A 15,852-nucleotide genomic window follows, 5' to 3' on the forward strand; every position below is an offset into this window, starting at 1 on the left:
CAAATCACTTTCATGACTAGCAGCTGCCCTCTTCCTGCAATGCCCTATGGACTGCCAGGCCCCTTCCAGGGCCCCAGTAGCTGAAGGTTTCAGAACCCATGGGAGGTGATGGCCCAGGTGTCCCCTGCCAGCCCCAGTGGGCCGCTCCTTCTGTGACCTGTGCTTTCTCCTTGCCTGCCTAGTTTCCTGTGGGAAGGACACACACAGTCCATCTGGGAGTCCTCAGTGGGTGGTTCTTGACCTTTCACTGGTTTGTCAGGCATGCATATGTGCTGAGTGACCATTGCTGTCCCCTCTTCTGCATACAGGTTGCTCCCTCTGCATGGGTAGATGCAGTCCCGTGCACTGGCCCCTTAAACACACTCTCCATCTCAGTCTCTGAGCCTTCTCAGCTCCCTTGCCCAGATCCATCCAGTCCAATAGAGTCAGAACCTTCTGGTGAATTCATCTTTTAAAAGGCCCCCAGGCAGCTGTCATGGCAGCTGGTGGGCTTTGGACACAGATGGGCTGGGCAGGACCTGTGGAGGAGGAAAGGCGGGAATCAGGCCCTTGTGTGCAGGGATTCATGGGTCATCTCCCGGAGCTTAAGAATCTCTAGGTCCTCTATCCCAGGCTGAGCCACGGATCTGAGGTTACCCTGCTGCCTTAGAATGGAGTTGTACATAGCTAGGCTCCAAACTGAGTCCCAAACTGCGCCAGCAAGTTCTGGATCAGAACATTCATTTCTGAAAGTACCCAAGAGAAGACAGAACAAAGGTGCACTGGCTGCCGGTCCTCCACACTCCCAGTGGTCAGGGCGTCCTCCCGGGCTCTTGCCTTTCAGCAGCAGCAGTGACACAGCCCTTTGCTGTGCTGGTTACTTGGTGCCAGAGGAATGAGCAGAGAGGGTGGGTGTGGCTGAACCCCTGTGCATCACCATGGACAGGGAGGGCCAGACTGACCTGACACCACAGAAGTTGACACCTGTCTGTGTTTCCCCAGCAGCCGCTGTTGCTGGCCTGCAGTGGGTTGAATGGCGGGCCCTCCAGAAGATCCATCCAAACAGAGCCTCAGAATAGAAACTTTTTTGGAACAAGGGCTTTTGCAGATGTGATTAAGGACTTTGAGAAGAGGCCATCCTGGACTAGAGTACCCAGTGATGAGGGACAGAGAACACACACAGAGACCTACAAGGAAGGGACTGTGTGAAGACAGAGTCAGCAATTGGAGTCATGGCCCCAAGAAGGAATGGGCTCTGCCAAGGTGCTGGCTCTTGGGCCAACATCCTGGCTTCTGTCCTGTAGAGGAGACCCTCGGCGTCTGGCTTCACTGGACTTAGTGATGGCTGCCTGCCCTCCTCGCTGATTTGTCTTGATTGTTCTATGGAGGCCTAGGGTGTTCCCTGCCCTCCACTCCTGGGTCTTGGAGGCAGAAGGTGGCAAAGGGCGAGCTTCACACTCACAAGGAAGGGATGTTTGAGTTGAGCCCTCTGAGGTTTGGAAGGCCCTGACGGGTGAATGAGTGAGCAAAGCACATTCTGGGAGTGAGGGACAAGTGCTGTTCACCCGCCTCAGGCAGCGCCATCCTCAGGTCCCAAGAGGAGGGTCCTCCCATGGTTCTGGGTGCAGATGATGCTGGTAGAGTGAAAAGAGAGGCCAGGCCCTTCCTGCCTCAGTGTACCCAAGTGGAGTAGCTGGGCGCAGACCATGTTTATGCAGGATGACTTTAGCGGGCAGAGTGCTGTGAGGACAGCAAAACAGGGCCCTCTATGGAAAGTGACAAGGGGTCTGCTAGAGGGTGGTGATGGGGTGGCGGGACATTGCCTGAGGAGGGGACATTCATGCTGAGTCCCAAGTGATAAGGAGGAGTGAGACATGCAGGCATGTGTAGAGGACTCCAAGATGAAGGATGGCAGGTATAGAGACCCTGATATGGGGCACCCTTGTGCTTAGTCAAGGGACCAGGCCAAGGGCAGTGGTGGCACACAGGATCCAAACTGTAAAAGCACCACTACACAGGGCTTTCCGGGCTAAGCTAAGTCCTGGGGCTGTGGCAGTAACTGATCTACCGTTCTTGGCTTGTGGGGCTCACCATGTGGTGGGAGATGAGGCGCATGTAGTTTCCAGGTCCAGGGGAATGCCACATGGGGACACATGGAGCCAAGGGCACCTAGGCCAGGCAGTGAGGGCTTTGTAGAGAAGGACCACCAGGGCTGGCCGTTGAAAACTGAGTGGAAGCAGCTGGCAGAGGCAGGGGTTTGGGTCAGAGGCCCCCAAGCGAAAGGTGCCAGGTTTGTGGCATACAACTGGTTTCAGCTCTTGCTGGGAGAGGCAGTGAGTAGAGAAGGGAGTTAAAAGGAAAGGGGCGAGGTGAAGCCAGGCTCTGAGCTAAAGGTCTGGAGTTTGCTCTTCTCCTTCCCTCTCTTTCTTTCCCCTCCTCTGCCTCTCAGCTTTTGCCTGTGGGAAGATGCGTCTCCCAGACCCAGAGGACCTAACGACTAGAAGGCGTCCTCACCTGCCTTGGGGCTTCTGTGGGGGTCCTCCTGTGAGTGTTCATGTGCATACGAGCCAGTGTGCACATGTGTGTGCATGTGTGTGCAGTGTATCTGCTGCTGTTTTTGAAAACCCCACAGTCCCCTCATCCTGCGCAGTTCAAGCTCTAATTACCAGATATTGTTAATTATGCAAAACCATCAGCAATTTGTTTATATGGAGCCAGAAAAATCCAGAGCCTTGGGGCCACACTCTGGCTGCTCTGCTTTCTGCAGTGAAGGCACTGGTCCCGTGACTTCTGCTCACTCTGGGTGAAACTGGCACTTGGTGGACCCATAGGCCTTGCTGAGCCAGCAGCTTCCCATGCCAGGGGAAGGCCAGTGCCTGAGGAGAGGTGTATGTTATAGGGAGGCGCATGCTGGGGGAAGGCCCATGCTGCAGGGAGGTGTGTGCAGAGGGGAGGTGAGCTGTGGGGAGACATGTTTCCGAGATGAGGAAGTGTGTGCTAGGGAAAGGTGCAGGGAGGCATGGGCTGGGGGAGGCGAGGGAGGCTGCAGCAGGCAGCTTTCCTGAGCCTTCACAAGGCACCTGACCACAGGACCGCTTCTCTGCTCTTGGAAAGGCCATGCACTCCTGTGCAGGCCGCTCCCTGCCATGCTGCCAAACCGAGCCCTTCAGTCCCTGCCCCATATCCTCTCCTGTGGTCCCACCCCACCACTACAGTTGCCCTGCCCAGCTTGGCAGCAGCCCTCAAGCTCACTTTCATTATACTGATGCCCTCTATCTCTTCCCCTGCTGCAGCAGCGTCAGGGGGGTTGGTGCTTTCCTTTGGGCCGAACCCAAGCACTGCCAGTGGCCCCTACACAAGACAGGTAGACAGAGTGAGGTGATAGGCAGTGGCCCAGGCTGCAGGTGTGCAAGGTTGGGGCTTCAGCAGAACTGGACCCCAGAGCGGGAAGGATGGGAAAGGCAGTTCCAGGATCAGCTTGGCCCCATCTCCGACAGGCCCTCAGCCCTCAGGTCCATTTGGCTGTTCCAGTTGAATAACAATTATGATGATAATGAATAACCTTAATGGTGCCACAGAGCAGAGAGGTGATAACAAATTAGAACTAAAGATGTTTTCCTGCTAAAGAGACACAAAACCAAAGCAAGAGTGACAAGCGGCTGAGACCGGGCTCAGGCAGATGGCTGTGTGTGTCACTGTGGGTCTGCTGGGCACCCACTCTGCAAGTGTGGATGCCGAGGCTGTGGGACTGAGCCTTCTGCCTGAGGCCCCGACTGTAGGTGGCTGTAGACTTGGGGGGAACAGGGGTGGAGAGCGGTAGCCTGGGTCTTCCTGAGCCCTTGGCCATCCAGCAAGGCTGAAGCCTTTGTGGTTGACCAGTCACCTGAGCCCTGTGTGTCTGCCCTGACTGCTGTGTCCACCAGGCCAGCCTGCCCCACACTTGGCCCTGCCCTGTGATCAGAGCCTTCCAAGAGAGCTGCCACTCAGGAGGTCACTAAGCCCTGCCATGACCTCTGACCTCCTGCTCTTCATTCTTCATTTCCTCTTTCAGGGAAACTCCTGAATGTCCATAACTCTTCCATCATGTGTCTTCATGGTGTCCTCTCAGGCCATGTGGCCAGTCCTGTCTCTGAGGCCCTGGCCAATGCCTGTGCCCCAGGACCCCAGGCCTTCTAGGGGACTCCCTCTTTCCATAGCCCCCATCCCCTTGAATTCAGGATGCCTTTTGCTTTGTGTTGGGTGTCCAGCACTGTGTCTTCCCCACATTAGCCCATATGGGTCCAAGTGCACAACAGTGTGTCACGTAGTCTGGAGAATTCACCTCCATGGGCCAGGGCAGTGATCCCATGCCTCATGAAGAGATGTTGTCTGATTTCCAGAAAGGGAAGTCTGGAGGGACTCTGAGGCCCTGCAGGATTGTTATAAGTAGGGAGCTGCCAAAGCCACTTTCCTGCTCAAGAGTCTTCATGGCTCACACAAAATGAGGTCCAGATGTTCTTGCTAGTGTTCAAGGCTCTTGCTGTGGCTTAGTGCTCCAGCCCCATGTGCAGTTCCACTGTCTACTCCCCCACCCCAGCTAGCATGCTCCATACCTGATCCCCAGGCTGGCTGTGCCTCGGAGCTGCAGTTACACACACCTTTGCAAACACTGCTCTTGGATGCTCCTGCACCTTCTGCCCCTGTCTCTGTTTTAGAGGTTCAGCTTGAGCCCTGTCTTTGAGAGGCTACTTCTTGGGACCACAGCTGTTCATGGGCTCAGGCCCTCCCTTGCAGGGGGCTCCCGCATCTCACCACCCCCAGCTCTGTGTGCTGAGCCTGACCAAGCACACCATGGGGAGCCAAGGGCCAGTGGAGGGATGCAGAAACCCTGGCCCCCTGTGGCTGACTCTGCCGGCCCCATCATAGCTGTGTGTACCAAGGCCTTGCATACAGCAGCTTGCTGTCTCTGTGCAGAGAGCCTCAGGCCAGCTTTGTGCATGAAGGGATGCAGTGAGTTCCTGCTCTACTGGTGAGAGAGCAGGGCAGGGGAGGTGGTTCCTTCAGGGGTTCTGTGGTCAGGGCTGGAGCTGTGCTCCCCACCTGCTGGACAGGCAACATCCCTGCTCACCCTGATGCTGCCCACTCACTGAGACCCTAGCTGGTGCCTGCTGATCCTGGCATGTGGGGCCATCAGTGAGGAGACAAAGTCCTCCTGTACTGGACACCTAAATCTACATGTCTGATCTCTAGAATGACCATGCTACTTGTTGGCCAGATTGGGGCGCTTTGGAGAGTGCAGTGTGCTGTTAATACTTACGAATGCACAGATGCTTGCTGGAGCTGCTGTCTCCTATGCACCCAGCCAAGGGTAAGGTGGCGCCGGTAAGTCCCCTCTCCCAACTCCACAGTCACAGCCTGGCCATCCTCCAGTGTGCATGGCCTGTCTGGGTGTTCTGCTCCACCAGACATGGGTTTGACCCAGGCTGATGCTGCCTTCAAACCTAGTTGCCAGGTTGCTCCATCCAGTTGTCCCAGATGCTGCACAGGGGTTGGGGTGGGGTCACCTCTCCAATGTTGAGTGACTTATGTGATATGTCAACACACTACCTAGGAGAATAGAGAAACACCAGCAACGCCACTTTAATTACTCCTCTCAGATGAAGTAATGATCGTTAATGTGTGCTGGATCTCATTAATTAACTCTCTGACTTTAATTAACTTCTTGCCTATTTCACCTGACATAATATATTATCACAAATGTCAACTTTGCAGAATGTTTCCCTCTTACAGCAAAATAAGATGCATCACATCAATGTTGCGGTTTTGACACTGTGGTGGAAAGAAGTCCTTGGTGGGAAGTGGACAGGCCACCAGCAGTACAGAAAAATATCTGGCTAGACTACAAAGTTTTCTACTCCTACCATGAATTCATAATCGTGATTGAATTTGCTTCTAATCACAGTAGCATGACTCTTTTAGAGTGTTCAAACACACTGCTAATGATAACCATAACAACAGAACACCTGAGAACAGCAACACAATTTTGTTTTTGAGAAGAGAAGACACTTCTTTCCTGCCACGAGCTCCATTAGAGCCAGTCAGGCATGGAGATGGAGGGTGGAAGGTCAGCCCACGGGAGCTTCTTCCATTTCTAGCTGCTTTGGACTGCAAATATCCCACTTGCTGTCCACATCCTGACTGCCAGCACCCTTGGCACACCATGGCAAAGCTGGCCATCACAGTGGTACTTGGGGGCACCTAGGCTGTTCCCTCATCATGGCCCACTGGTCTCCAGGGTCTTACTCACACTGCTCTAGTGAACCCCTCACCCTAGCTTCATTATCACTGCTGAAAGCCCCTTCTTGGGTCTGCTGGTCTCTGCCCACTTGTGGACTCCTCAGCCATCTCTGGGTCCTTGGTGGCTCAGGAGGTGGCTGAGGGTCACCCTCCCTGAGAGTGCGGCCTGGGCTCTCCTCTTCAGTGTCGCTCCAGCCTCCCCAGCCTGAGGTCAGACATGAGTGAAATATAAGATTGTAGGCTGGAGTGTGTCAGCTGTGGTCAGGCTAGTGATGGGCAGGTCCTTGGAATGATTATGGAGCCTCCCCAGCAATGAGTGACACCTTTTGGGGGTGGACACGGTGAAAAGAACAAGTCCCTGTCCCTGTAGCTGGAGCACAGGTAATCAACTCAGCCAAGAAACAGCCTCTGACTTAATTTCATACCTCAGTGGGCATTCTGGAGAGAGCAGCCAGCAGGCTGGGCCTTTGTTTAGTGAAGCCCCAGCGCGTCACCCTCAAATCATCTCTGCAGGGAGTTTCTGATCATTCTCACTCAAATGTGACCAGCCCCCCTTATTCTCCACACTCCGCACGTATGTCACCCAGATACATGTGCACGTGCATTTGCACATATACTCACGCATGTACATGTGTGCCCACACACCATGCGCATACATATAGGCACACAGACACACACCCACATATATACATGCATGCCTACACACCACACACAAGCGTGTACATCACAGCCATGTATAGACCTGTCTATCCCATGCACACAGGCACACATGCGCAGACACCCATGCACTGCACACATGCATAAGCATAAACCCACACCCACATATATACACACACATCCCACACATACCATGCATGCACACATATGCACACATGTACAAGCATACACACGGGCATATGCTTATGTACACTATACACACCCTGTCACATATATACATGCAAGCACATACCACAAATGCATGTACATATGTGTACACACTTCACACACACATAAGCACACACATGCATGTGCACAGTAGTGCCTCTGGGGTCTGGGAAGGTGACCAGGGGAGGCCCTCGTGGGAATCTGGCAGGAGGTCACAGGCACTGGGAACTGGAACCACTGGCCTACCACATGCATGTGGGCAACACTCCATTTGTAGACTCAGTTTCCTTATCTGTCCTGTCTCCATGTTTTAAAAACTGTCCATGAAGTGCCTCTGGGTGCCCCTGTGAGGCCATGGTGAGAGACAGTCCCACCACTCTGTCCCCTGGGGGGCTAGGACAGGTGATGACTGTGAAATGCTCTCAGGCCCGGAATGGAGCTGCAGGGATGAACTGGAGGATGGCATGGGCCAGAGCTCAGGAGATCGGAAGGATGGACTCCACGTTCCATGAAGAGGGTACTGAGAAGCTGGGATCCCACACAGCCCAGCGGCCACTTGGCAGAAGTGGAAGTCTTGGCCTCTGGGAGGCAGAGTGCACATCTCAGCCCTCTTGGTCCCCCTGGACACATTGGTTCGGGGAAAGTGCATTCTCTGAGCTCGAAGCAGGAATCTGGACTCTGTTGGTAGTGTTACCAGAGGTAGGTTCCATCTGGTCCCCGTTTCTCTCTTTCACAGAAGTGCGTCAGACTTCTGGTTGTAGAGCTTATTTCTTCGAGTCTCTGGCCCTGAGCTTGGCCTTGCGAACAGCCTGGGCACAGCTGCTAGCAGATAGGATGTGAGGCTGCAATCAGCATGATGTCTGGGCCTGGCTCTGCACTCTGTCATCTGCTGTGAGAAGCACACACCGGAGGAGCCACAGGTGGTAAGACAGTGACACTCAGAGGTGACCAGAGGCACATGAGCCCTGAGTGAGACCCAAACTCCCTACAGCACTTATAAAGTCACGCACTTTGGAGTCGTGCTTGTTACTGAGCACACAGTTGTAGCAGAAATCTGGCACACACCTGGCCTGTTACACCCTGGGAATGTGATCCAGCCCCTGGAGCCCAGATTTCTCCTTCATGAAGGGGAGACAGTAAACAGGCCTCATGGCATTGTGGGTACAGTGCTGTGTGGGTCTCTGGTACAGTGCTCCTAGGTGAGTCACTCCCCACTGCCTGTCCACCACCACTGTCATTACGCCAACCCCTCACACTACCCCAGCTTAGCATTCAAAAGGGACTTTTATACCAAAAGCCTGCTCTATCCTAGCAATGTCACTGTGAGCTAGTGATGGTTGGGGGGCTCAGTTGTATCTTGGTTCTGTAGCCTCCTGCCTGAAGCTGGAGGTGGCTCTCAGACACTGTCCTCAGGATGGCAAAAGGTACTCTTGGCCAAGAGTGATTTTGGCATGGCTTCTGGTGATCAGAGGATGGTGGAGCTGGGAACTGTGTGGCCAGTCCCCAGGTTGTGATACCATCTCAGGGCATGCCCTCACCATGTCCCCCACTGCCACCAGCACTCTCCACCTGTGGGTCAATTCAATCCAGCCATGGGGCAACCAAATCAGGGTCATGTCAAGCTGATGGATGAGCTGAATGGACTGGCATTTTGGATAGCATCCAATGTGGCACAGGGCCTCACAGCTTGGTAAGTGCCTGTTACCACTTTCAAGTGACAGTGGGTTCCATGGACTTGTTCATTCACTTAGTGACCCTTCGGTATCCACCACAGTGTGCCTGGCATTGTTGGGAACAAGAGCGCCCCTGTCCTCTTGGAGCTCAGTGCCTGGTGGGGAAACAAATCCCACATGGTCCTGCCAGAGCTGGCTGTGAGGCAGCTCCAGCCACAACCTGCCTTGCCCTGCCTTGGTGATTTGCAGGGGTCTGCCCTTCCCAAGCCTGTGAGACCCTGCTCCAGATGGGAACTTGGTGTCCCAGGTTGGGGCCAGGCTGTAGAGGCTGAGGCCTGAGCAGAACCAGGTCCAAGGCCAGTCTCCTGGGATGATCAGTGGCTCTGGCAGTGATGGCAGTGGTGGTTCAGCCACCATACTGGAGACCCAGAGCCCGGGTCAGGGGAGAAGCCTCCAGGCACAGGAGGGATACCTATGTACCTGCTGGCTGTTGGGTGGGTCTTCATACCAACCCTGTGTGTTTCCCTGTCCCAATGCCACCTGTTCTCCAGGCAGCCCCGGGATAGCAGCAGTCAGGGCAGGGGCAGGCCCAGCTCTACCTCTGAAAACAGTGTTGGCAGGATACACACCACAGATCGCCGTGCTACTGCCCATATGGGTCCCTGACAGCCATGTCACTGCAGCTCAGAGTTGCTGTGAGTGAGGCCATAGACCACCAGGCCTGAGTTGGTGGACCATGGGCTACAGAGCTGGACAGGGTCTCTGCATGTCCTTGGGCTGGGTCTCCTTGGGTAAGGTGGGGACCCCTGTGGTCCAGCAGCTCCAGGCATAGCACCCTAAGACCCCCAAAGCATTCTCAACCCCCTGAGGTCTCCTGGTGAGCTGGAGTACCCAAGTGTCAGGCAGGAGGCTGCTGCCTGGTCAGGAGCAGGCCAGATCCTTGAGATTCAGCTGGCCTCTCCTCAAGGTTTCCTAGGGCAGGTGGCTCAGTGTCCCCAGACCTCCTGGGAGACCTCGGTCCTGCCTACTTCCTTGAGAGGGGCAAACATAGCCTGTGCTCTCCCAGCTGGTTGCACTCCTGGGGTTCCAGACAAAGAAATGGGGACAGATAGCAGGAGCCAGTTGCAGGCAGGTCCCTATAAGGCCCTGAGACCCAAAACCCTGGCTCTGGCCTGACCCCTCTACAAAGGGCTGGCTGCTGATCCACAGCTAGGACCTTTGCAGGTGGTGTGGGATGTGCAATTCTGGAGGTCAGAGGGCATGACCCCAACACATAGACCTGGTGCCCCTGGTGGCCAGCTGCTTTTCCATCAGCACAGCTGTCCAACTGGCTCCAGCTCAGGGAGATGGGTACAGTGGCCATGTGCTGGCCAGGACTGCATTTGGGTTTGATCTGCATGGAGTAGGTTTGATGACAGCTGAGCAGCTAATGGGTGGTTCAGGGCAGTGGTGGGTTGAGTCCTCCTGGGTAACTGGCCAAGATCCTGGGGATACGAATGGCATATGTGGCTCTGGAAAAGAGTAAGTGTATCGCCCTTGAGCTGGTGGACAGAAAAGCTGGTGAGGGGTGAGCAGGGCCTACCAGGTTTGGGTCCAGAGGGCATCCTGACCAATCAGTGGCTACATGTGCTACTACCCGAGTCCATCAGGCCCACTGCCTCCCTGGTCTTTGCTGGGGCTGTGTCCCTGCTGCCTGTGCCCTGCCTGTGCCTCTTGGCCCTCCTGACTGAGGGACAGAGGTCTCTGTGGGCCCAGCACTTGCTGCCTGTGCTGTGGCCCAGCCAAAACTTATGGCACTTGGGTTCTACAGCAGGGCCAGTATGAGGCCTGGGCACACTCCCTGAGCCCTCACCTACTCCTTCTCAGACCTTGGCCTCTCCCTGCAGGGCTGGGGTGGGGCTGGGACAGAGGGGCTGTGCCTGCAGGCCAGTTGGCTGATGAATCATAGCTGGCTGCTGGGCCCAATTGGGAATAGTTTTGAGGCTGCTGTGGGCTCAGTGGAGAGGCTGGTTAACCATGGCTGCAGGGAACAGTCCCTTCCCCACTGCCACCTCTCCATCCCTGTTCTGTCTCACCATAATCACATGGGTCCTTCAGAAGGTCCCAATAGGCACTTCTATTTGCAGAAGGCAGTCCTTCTCCCAAGCCCCAAGAGAGAAGGAAGCCCAGGCACCCTACACGGGCAGGAGGCTGGGGAGCCCAGGTCTGTCGTGGGCCTCTTCTGCAGGGCCTCTGTCCCAGCCCTAACCCCCATCTGGCCACTCCTGGAGCCTGAGGACAGGGGGACCTCCATCTCCCCAACACAGGGCTCCCTCCCTCTCTCCTCTTTCCTCTCTCTCAGAGATGCCAACTGCTTGTCTGAGGACTGTCTTAACCCCAGGTGCTGTATCTCTGCACCTGTAGCACGACAAACTTATACGGATGAAGGGTGTCACATATTCAAGGGAACCTGCAGGGCCTCAGCTCCTCACCCCTTCCCTGTCTTGGACATTCCCTATCTGGTCCCTGTAGGTGTCTGTTCCTTGCATGTCATCTCCAGGGATGGAGATGAGACTGTCTAGCAGAGGACAGCCAAAGCAACACTGGCAGAACCGGAGAGCAGAGAGCCCAGGAAGCCCCCTCACTGGGACGGACAGAGAAGGTCCTTGAAGGGGCCACTGTCTGGGTCTCTCATGGAGATGGAGGTTGCCCAGTCCAAGAGGACGGGAAGAACCATTTTACCCAGGCATCTCTAGAGTGATGGCAAGAGGATCCCTGCTGTGGGAGGAACCCTGTCCCCCAGAAAGATCTGTGAGGTCCTCACCCCCTGAACCTGTGAATATGACTATTGGGTACAGGATTTTGCAGATATAATCAAATTAAATGAAGCCCTACAGGAGTAGGGGGAGCCCTTACCCAGCGACCATGTCCCCATAGGAGGAAGGAAAGGTGGTCACTCTTGGGGAGAATGCTACACAGCCACAGAGACAGACGGGGTGATGCCTGTACCAGCCATGATATGCCAAGGATCCCTGAAGTCCCAGGAACTAGACAGGAGCCTGGGCCTGGCCTCCCTCAGAGAGCAGAAGGAACCAAGCCTTCAGAACCTTGATCTGGGACTCTGGCCTTCAGAAACAGAGACATTAAGTGTCAGTTGTCACTCACCAGTGTGTGTCCTTTGTCACAGCAGCCTTGAAGACAAATGCAGCCCCACAGCTATGCATATGTGCCTCTGCCTTTGTCCACCTCTGCCTTTATGGTGGCAGGATCACTGTAGTCATGCTTCTTCATTGTCATCACCAGCATTACTCTTCCTCTAGCTCACAGGTGTCTGTCTGATGCCTGTGCCCATCATTTCCGATCCCATGTAGTCCCCGTGGCACCTTAAGGATGATGCCCTCATTTCTCATTGCTGCCATTCTGCCACCAAGAGGTGGATTAGGCTCCATCCAAGGTGACACAGAGATTGCCTGGCTGCCATCCTCGTGCTTTGCCTGCCTTCTCTCCTAGTGGCCCCTGGTTCCTGGGGTGGGGCAGCTCTGAAGGTGCTCCCAGGATGCATCCTTGTGGGCACTGGGGACTGACAAAGTTCTATGGGGAAGTGGCTCCCCTTTGCAGTGTCAACTTGCTCCCTTTGTTGGCGGAGGAGATACATGGCCAGATGTGACAGCATAATATCATTTCACAGGACGCTCCCTCGGATGCCCAGATAAGCTGTCGATTGCACTGCTCCTGCAGTCTCGCTATCTAGTTTTATTTTGCCATAATAGTGGGGACGATGCAGTTGGTAACGACCCATGACAGCTGCTATATTGATATTCCCAGTCTTGGGAAGAGTGAGAGAGGAAAAAAAAATAAACACTTGATAAAAGTATGATTGAAGATTAATAGTTGTCTGGTGATGACTCGCAATGAACCGGGCCAGGAGGAGATTGCTGTCTGCAGGGCGGGATTGCTTGGTTCTGCCAGAGCTACAGAGCTGGCCCCCAGTGGGACCCGCATCCTCATGTAGGGCCACAGGGCTGCATTTCGGGCACTGATGGCCAGGGTGCTTGGATGAGACCCAGCTCGGGAGGGCAGATGGAAATTGCTTTGGAAGTATTTATTTATTTATACTCCACCGTGTTCCAGCGGGGATTTAAAAAGGCTTAGAAATTGCTTTGTGTAGAAGCCCTGATAATCCTTCTACCCCTCCCTGCGGTGCAGCAGATCCAACGTCTGCAGGCAGGGTGGGGGCGGGAGGCTGTTCGAGGGTCAGACCTAGGTGGTTCTGCTGGTGACCAGGAGCTTGAATTCTGCTGATTTTAAGTGATTTGTTCATGTCAGTGATGCAGGGTGGAAAGCCGTGACCGGAGATCATTCATTCATTCACATAGAGCCTATCTTGTGGGAACTTCTGTCCATCAGAAGAAAGTAAGATCAACTGCAAACTGGAGAAGCTATTTGCTGCAAATACAGCCATAGCAGATTGGTGTCCAGTGCATTACAGACAGCCCCACCTGTGATGCCTGTGACCCCCATGATCTAGAGCAGAAGACACCAAGCGGAAGCTTATCTGGAGAGGTGATCAGGGATCAAGGATGACAGTGGGTCAGGGCCCCTCACATGTGATGGGCAGAAAGGCGGCAGTAGCGTGGGGAGCACAGCTGGTGGGTTTATGAGCTTGATTACATTGTTTAAGCAACAATCCAAGTAAGTCAGCACAGTCGCTCTCTGAGGCTGCTGTAACAAATTATCGCAAAATGGGTGGCTTAAAACAACAGAAATTTATTCTCTCGTAGCCCTGGAGCCAGAAGTCTGAAATCAAGGTGTCAGCAGGCTGGGCTCGCTCTGGAGGCTCCTGGGAGGAGCTTCCAGCTCCTGGTGGCCCCAGGGGAGCCTCAGCTGTGGCTGTAACCATCCAACCTCTGCTGTGTCTTTGCATGGCCTCCTGTCCCCTAGTCTTTGTGTTCTCTGGTCTTCTAGGTGTTATAATAACACCTGTCACTGGATTCAGGGCCCACCTGAGTTCAAGATGTTCTCATCTCCAGATCTATGATTATATCCACGAAGACCTTTTGTCTGAAAAGACCTCATTCAGAGACTGGCGTGAGAGCTTGGCCATATCTTTTGGGAGGACACTGCTCAACACATATTATAAGCAGGAAGGTAAATAGAGCAAGCACACATGTATGATGAGAATGTAAGCACACCAAGGCCAGGATGAATCTGGATCCTTTGAATAAGAGCATTCAATAAAGTATAGGCTGGCTATATGTCTAAAACTACTCTCCCGCGGTGGGACTGGGGTGTTTGTGTGGGAGAGAAATGCCATCCTTCCTTCCTATGAGAGGCTCACAACCACATCCCAGTGCTCAGGACTGTGCAACCAGCAGGAGGCCTGAGGCTAGGCTACAGGACCCCAGCCTTGCGGCTTTTGCTGTGTGCAATGCTGCTTTGCCAAATCATACCCGGTTCCTGAGGGAGGCTCTCTTTCAGTGGATGTGTGTGCACACACATGTGTGCACGCGTGGTGTGACACAGACAACAAACAAGTCAGAATCCTCAGTGGGGTGGAAGAAGCTCAGCTGGAGAAGGGAAAGTCTCTGGCAACAGGACAGGGAAGCTGAGTGTGGCCTGTGTCCCCAACAGGCATCATGCTGCCTCCCTGCTCTGCTGCACTGGCTGTACTGCCCTGTCTCCTGCATCTCTTGCTCCCAGCCTCTTCTCACTGATGGCTCTCTGTTCTACTTTATGTGTCTTTGTAAGCCGCCTTAAATCCTTTTTGAACAAGGCAGGGCATAAATAGATAAATAAATAAAACCCCCATGTCGCAAATTTTAAAACATCTTTCCCAAGGCCCTGCTCATTCCAGAATGATCCATTCATAACTCCTTTGACAACTTCTGGGCCAGACCCAGGCACTGCGAGGCTCAGAAAAACAAGCTGGTTCAGGAGCCAGGCTTCATCATTCACCACCCTTCCAGGTCCTTGTGCAATGCCACTGGAAGGAGACAGCTCACCAGCACTGCCCTTGTTCTGAAGTTGGACTGAGGACCTGGTAAGGACCTGGGGGTTGAGGGAGAGGCAGAATTGCATGTGCCATGTCCTCTGCTTGAATGCAGTTGTGTCTGGCCAGGGAGTCAGGGACTCTGGATTTGTTCTACACACATGTCATGGATCCCAAGTGCCACCTGCTCAGTGCAACCCACCAGTGTCTACTGAGGACTACTGGGGCCATGCTACCAGCCACATCATAGAGAAGTCTTGTCTTAACTGTAGGAAACTTTTAAGCTTACTTACTTCCACTTAAAGCACAGGAACTGGGGATGTACATGTGCTGAATGCTCTATGCAGGCTGGGTGCTGCACATGAGCTGGCTGCTGCCTCTGTGCTAGGTGCTAAATGTTTGTGTGGTGTTGCTTATGTGCTGGGTACTGCCCATGTGCTGTCTGTGTTCTGGGAAGCTGCATGTGTGCACGGTGGTGTTCTGTGTGCTGGGTGCTACCTGGGTGCTGATTATACCTGCATGCTGGGTGGTGCTGCATGCTGGGCCAAGAGGTTGGTCAATGCAGAGAAGGAATCCATGAGTGCTCACTGTTGACTAGTTGAGAAACTAGGGCAATTGAGTAGAGGCTGAACTCAAAGGAGAGAATCTTACTTCTTCATCAAATAAATCAGGATGTGTGTGCATATATGTGTATGTGTCCATGTGTGTATACATGTACATATGTTGGTGCATTCATGTGTGTACATGAATTACACATGCATGTGTAGTGTGTGGTGTATATGTGTATGATGTCTATATATATGGTGTGTATGTATTATGCACACATATGCATGAATGTTTTGGTGTGTGCATTGTGTATATGTATGCGTGCTGTGCATGTGTGTGGCATATGTGTACATGTGTGTGATATATGTGTTGGTCTGGGAAGGCAGAGTGGGGTCTAGTCTTGCCCTTACATAGATGTTCTTGTTGGTGCCCCAGACACAAGTCAACAACCAGCTGCAGTGCATGTGTGTTTGTGCAGGTGCATGTGCACTGGAGGTGGAGAATGTGATGTTCATTATGGATGTATTTGTGTGTTCTCTTTCTCAG

At 53.7% G+C, this 15,852-nt stretch overlaps 1 long non-coding RNA gene across 12 annotated transcripts in view; it reads left to right on the forward strand.

The window, feature by feature from the left end:
• LOC110347314 (uncharacterized) overlaps nucleotides 1–15,852 on the forward strand; it is a 376,012-nt gene that overhangs the window by 238,929 nt on the left and 121,231 nt on the right. The gene's annotated exons all lie outside the window — the stretch shown is intronic.

Source organism: Heterocephalus glaber, unplaced genomic scaffold (genome assembly GCF_053883595.1).
Source record: "Heterocephalus glaber isolate CG9 unplaced genomic scaffold, H.glaber_assembly_v1.0 deba00000281, whole genome shotgun sequence".
Lineage (NCBI taxonomy): Eukaryota > Metazoa > Chordata > Mammalia > Rodentia > Bathyergidae > Heterocephalus > Heterocephalus glaber.